Here is a 6,370-nt window from a genome sequence, read left to right as displayed (position 1 = left end):
TAATCCTACAGTCATGCCTTGGGCTTTGTGCTCAGTGGAATTCACTTGCAAAAATAATGGGATGCCTGCTGTGTACCCACATTTAATGCAACTTACCAAGGTCCAGAGAATTTCGAGGATGCTGCCTTTACTTTCAGTACAATCCCTTGGCTTTAAATTCCTAACTCACTTAATGCAGCCCTTAGACCATCCGGGTCAATGCACAGGAGAATTTCTCGCCAGCTCATTACTCAGTCACTCATTCCCACAGGGAATGAAGCCCCACAAGGTTAAGCTTTCAGGCAGCGGAAGATAAGTTGTTTCTTTATAATCTTAGATCAGCAAGGAGAACAATGGGTTGTACTTTGCCCCTTTTGCAACGCAGTGTTTTTTCCTCTGAAATTTCCCACCGGTTTAGTGCCACACTACAACCTGCAGATAGTTTCTTAGGAACCATTTTTATCAGAATGCCTTGATTTAATTAAGCCTAATGATTTTCAAAATCCCTCTTTTGACTGGGAGGACTATTCTTGGCTTTGCATCACTGAAGGACAGCGAGAAAGCTGTCATCACCCACCCCATTAACCCTGTGGGTTAGTATGGAATTTCAGGTACTGTATGCCAGGTTAGTCAGTGAGCAATGTCCCCTCTAATTTGTAATGACCAGTGTGCAAAAATCTTGTGCTGTGCGATTTTTTTTACCCAGTACAACATGTGCACATTGAATTATAAGACCATAAGACATAGGAGCAGAATTAGGCCATTTGGCCCATCGATTCTGCTCTGCCATTCAATCCTAGCTGATCCTTTCTTCCCCTCCTCAACCCCATTCCCAGGCCTTCTTCCCGTAACCTTTGATGCTGTATCCAATTGAGAACCTATCAATCTCTGCCTTAAATACACCCAACAACCTGTTGCCTGTGGTAACAAATTCCAAAATTCACCCCCCTCTGGCTAAAGAAATTTCTCAGCATCTCTGTTTTGAAAGGGCACCCCCTCTATCCTGAGGCTGTGCCCTCTTGTCCAAGACTCTCCCACCATGAGAAACATCCTTTCCACACCTCTGTCTAGGCCTTTCAACATTCAAAATGTTTCAGTGAGATCCCCCTCTCATCCTCCTAAATTCCAGTGAGTACAGACCCAGAGCCAGCAAACATTTCTTGAATGATAACCCTTTCATTCCTGGAATCATCCTTATAAGCCTTCTCTGCACCCTCTCCAATGCCAGCACATCTTTTCTTAGATGAGGAGCCCAAAACTGTTCATAGTACTCAAGGTGAGATCTCACTAGTGCCTTATAAAGCCTCAGCATTACATCCCTGTTCTTGTATTCTAGACCTCTTGAAATGAATGCTAACATTGGATTTGCCTTCCTCACCAATGATTCAGCCTGCAAGTTAACTTTTAGGGTGTTCTGCACAAGGGCTCCCAAGTCCTTCTGCATCTCAGATTTTTGGATTTTCTCACCGTTTAGAAAACAGTCTGCATATTTATTTCTACTACCAAAGTGCATGACCATGCATTTTCTATCATTGTATTTCATTTGCCACTTCCTCGCCTATTCTCCTAATCTGTCTAAGTCCCTCTGCAGCCTACCTGTTTCCGCAACACTACTTGCCCCTCCACAAATCTTCGTATTCATCTGCAAACTTGACATGAAAGCCAACTATTCCATCATCTAAATCATTGATATTCAGCATAAAAAGAAGCAGTCCCAACACCAACTCCTGTGGAACACCACTCATCACTGGCAGCCAACCAGAGACGGATCCTTTTTATTGCCATGCTGCCTCCTATATAGAGAAGTATTCTTTTTAACAGCTAGCAAAACACTATCATTGAGAACTTTGATCTCCTCTGGGATTGATCATTTTCACTCTTAGACATCTGCACTTGCACAAAACATACATAGCAGGCCTGGAGCAAGTAATGAAAGATTTTCTCACTGGAGTTTTTGCACACCAACCATATGCGATATGCTTACTAGATGATGCTTTAAAAAGTCAAGTTTGCAAATATCACTCCACTTCTTCCTACTTGCAAATTCTCCAGTAACTTTTGCATCACAACAATACATGCAGTTAATGCCAGTTTCTGTACTGTACATAAATATTTCTTGTAGCTGCACATCCCTGACCTCATGAGCTTTCCGTGTTTTCTACTGTTACATTAGCCATTCCGATTTAAATGAACTAGCAGTTCTTTTGCGTTTCACACCCTTTGCTTTTTTAGAATTCAACATAGCGAATCAATAATTTCTTCAATAAAAACAGTATGAATAAACGAGTTCTAAAATCTGCAGACAAATCATTGCAAACTCCACGTTGCCAACACCGTACGCATCAGTAAACAGAAAAGGAAATGTGATTGCGTACAATCGTGAAATAACTTGACATGTCAACGAGGTACAGGGTGACAACCTTTTGTACACAGTTTAAATTCCTTTGTGCACTTGTAGCAAAAGATGTGTGCACGCACATACACACACACACACTCCTTAGAGGGAATATTGTCAGTGAGTGTCTGTAAAGAATTTATTGCCGTGCAGCTAAGTGTGAAGGCAGTTCCCTAAACCTTAAATCAAAGCGAAGAGTCTACAACAGGAAGTCAGAACTTCCCAGGCATCACCGGCACCAACCTACATGCCACTAATGACATATATACAGAAAGGTGCCAGAAAAATGCCAGTAACATCATGAAAGATCTCACCCACCCTGCTGATGGACTGCTTGTCCCACTCCCATGAGGGAGGAGGCTATGTAGCCTCCATTCCAGGACCTGAAGACTCAAAATCAGTTACTTTCCCCAAGCAGTAAAGCTGATCAACACCTCCACCCACTAACCAACTGCTCCACACCCCAACCACCGCTACTTTATCGATTCCTGTCAGTCGCTCCTGTACGGCGTGCCACTTTGCAGACATACAATCAATCTATGTATACAAGCTATCTTAAGTATTTGTATTGATTGGGTTTTTTTTCATTATTATTATTGTGTCCTTTGAATGGAAAATCCAACAAAAAAATAATGGATACAGCACGGTTCATCATGGGTAAAGCCCTCTCCACCACTGAATACATCTAACTGAAACATTGTCGTAGGAAAAGCAGCATCCATCGTCAGGGACCCCCCACTATCTAGGACATGCTCTCTTCTCACTGCTGCCATCAGGAGAAAGGTATATTCACCTCAGGACTCACACCACCAGGTTCAGGAATAGTTATTACCCCCCCCCACCCCCAGCCACCATGCTCTTGAACCAAATGGATAACTTCACTCAACTTCACTTGCCCAACACTAAAGTGTTCCTACAACCTATGGACTCACTTTCAAGGACTCTTCATCTCATGTTCTCGATAATTATCACTAATTTATTTATGATTATTATTTCTTTCTTTTTATGTTTGCACAGTTTGTTGTCTTTTACACATTGGTTGAACGCCCAAGTTGGTGTAACCTTTCATTGATTTTATTATGGTTTTTATTCTACTATGGATTTATTGAGTAAGCCTGCAAGAAAATGGATCTCAGGCCTATATACAGTGACATTCATGTACTTTGATAATAAAGTTACTTTGGACTTTATCTTATTTTGTGTTTTGTATGCTGCATCAGATCCAGAGTAACAATTACTATTTCATTCTCATTTACATGTATGCACTGGAAATTACACTAAACAATCTTGAAGATGCTGTGACATAGAGAGAGGTTTCAGAAAGTCACTTGGACTTTTCCATTAGGGTAAGTGCCCACACTCTCCCTCCCCAGACCAAGTCGCTGAGTGGTTTCCGGGAATCCTTTCTGACTTCGTTACCTTCATTTTGTCAGTTTCAACACTGATGATCAATAGTATAAACTCTGAGCCGTAAACAATGCTGGAAAGAAAGAACCAGATCAAAAGGCTTCAGTCATTTTGAAGACCATGATTCTAAACAGGAGACAAATGGGACCTGACTGATGTTGCCACCTAACGTAAAGTGTGAAATCAAACCCACTTCCGCCTATGAATATCTTTAACTCAATTCAAACAATTGGCTACTTTATCACATCCTGTCTTTGACACAAATTCAGTGGAGTCATAAAGCACAGAAACAGGCCCTTTGGCCCTTTGTCCATACTAACCATCGAACATCCATTTACATTAATCTGAAATTAATCCCACTTTATTCTTTCCATATTATCATCAGATCCCCCCCAGATTCTACTACTCACCCACCATCAGGAACAATTTACAGTGGCCAATTAACCCACCGGTCTGTATGAATATGGGATGTTCAAAGTTCAAAGTAAACTTATTATCAAAGTACATAAATGTCACCATATATAACCATGAGATTCATTTTCTTGCGGGCATTTGCAGTAAGTATGAGAAACACAATAGAATCAATGAGAGACTGCACCCAACAGGATGGACAAACAACCAATGTGTAAAAGACAGCAAACTGTACAAATACAAAAAGAAAGAAGAAAATACCAATAAATAGATAGATAGATAGATAGATAGATAGATAGATAGATAGATAGATAGATAGATAGATAGATAGATAAATAAATAAATAAATAAATAAATAAATAAATAGATAAATAAATAAATAAATAGATAAACGAGCAAGCAACAAATATTGAGAACATGAGGTGAAGAGTCCTTGGGTTGTGGGAACAGTTCAGTGTTGTATTGAGTGAGGTTGAGTGAAGTAATCCCACAGGTTCAATAGCCTGATGTTTGAGGGGTTATAACTGTTCCTGAACTTGGTGATGTGGGTTCTGAGGCTCCTGTACCTTCTTCCTGATGGCAGTAGTGTGAAGAGAGTGTGGCCTGGATGGTCAGGGTCCTTGATGATGGATGCTGCTTTACTGTGACAAGGCTCTGTGTATATGGGCTCGATGTTGGGAAGGGTTTTACCTATGATGGACTGGGTCGTATCCACTACTTTTTGTAGGTTTATCCACTCACAGACAGTGGTGTTTCTATGCCAGACTGTGATGCAACTAGTCAATATACTCTCCACCACACATCTATGAAAGTTTGTGAAAGTTTTATATGTCATGACGAATCTTTGCAAATTTCAACGCTTTCTTTGTAATGACACTTATGCGCTGGCCCCAGGACAGATCCTCTGAAACAATAACACTGATGAATTTAAAGTTGCTGACCCTCTCCACCTCTGATCTCCCGATGAAATCTTTCTCATGAAACCCTCCTCCTGAAGTCAGTGATCAGCTGTTTGGCCTTGCAGATTTTGAGTGAGAGTTTGTTTGTGGCACCACTCAGCCAGATTTTCACGCACTCCTATATGCTGATTCGTCACCACCTAGTACGGGAAGAAACCGCAATGTCCTGAGAAAATATCACACTGAGAATGTGTGTACTCTGCACTGACAGCAACAGAGCTCACAGGTTTCTGCAGCTGTGAAGTACAGTGTTACTAGGCGTGACACTGTGATATCCCTAAGGAAGACTCTGTCTGAGAAGGTTGTTAAGTGTTTTACAGACCTGAACAAGACACAAAAAATGCTGGAGGAACTCAGAAGGCCAAGCAGCAACTATGGAAAAGTCAGGTTACTGACTTTTCAGGTTACAGAACTGAAACTCAGTTTATAAATGTTTCTCTAGCCATGAATAAGAAAACTCGAAATGTTTGTAACACAAACAAAAGAAAATCTGCAGGTGCTGGAAATCCAAAGTAACACATACAAAAATGCTAGAGGAACTCAGCAGCCCAAGCAGCATCTATGGAAAACAGTAAATAGTTGATGTATTGGGCCAAGACCCTTCATTGGGACAGGGGGCAGGAAGGAAATCTCTCTTAATGATCCAATTATTCACCATTCTTTTCTCAGTCAGTTGTACCACAGCCAGCGATTAATCAGTTTCCTGAAACCTGTTTGGGGAAGGCTGCCCTTCACAAAAATAGTTGCCTTTTTGATCAGCTGCGCAACAGCAATTGCATTTCTGAAAGCAATTCATCATGCAAAATGTCAGTCGGAACTTTTTCAAGGAAGTTGATAAGGCATGGTACAAATTTGATAAGGTATGATAACGGGAATGAAAGAGTTAATTTATGCCGAGCTTTTGATGGCTCTGGGCCAGGTTAGAGGGGATCTCATTTAAAACAACGGAATATTGAAAGACCTAGATAGAGTTGGCATGGAAAGAATGATTCCTATAGTGGGAGAATCTACGATCAGAGGGCATAGCCTCAGAATAGTAGGATGTCCCTTTAGAACAGAGATGAGGAAGGATTTCTTTAGCCAGAGGGTGGTAAATCATTGTCACAGACCAGCTATGAAAGCCAAGACATTGGGTATATTTAAAGCAGAGGTTGAGAGGTTCTTGATTAGTAAGGATATCAAAGGTTACAGGGAGAAGACAAGAGAATGTTGAAAGGGA

Source organism: Hemitrygon akajei, chromosome 16 (assembly GCF_048418815.1).
Source record: "Hemitrygon akajei chromosome 16, sHemAka1.3, whole genome shotgun sequence".
NCBI classification, from domain to species: domain Eukaryota; kingdom Metazoa; phylum Chordata; class Chondrichthyes; order Myliobatiformes; family Dasyatidae; genus Hemitrygon; species Hemitrygon akajei.
This window is presented reverse-complemented; position numbering follows the sequence as displayed.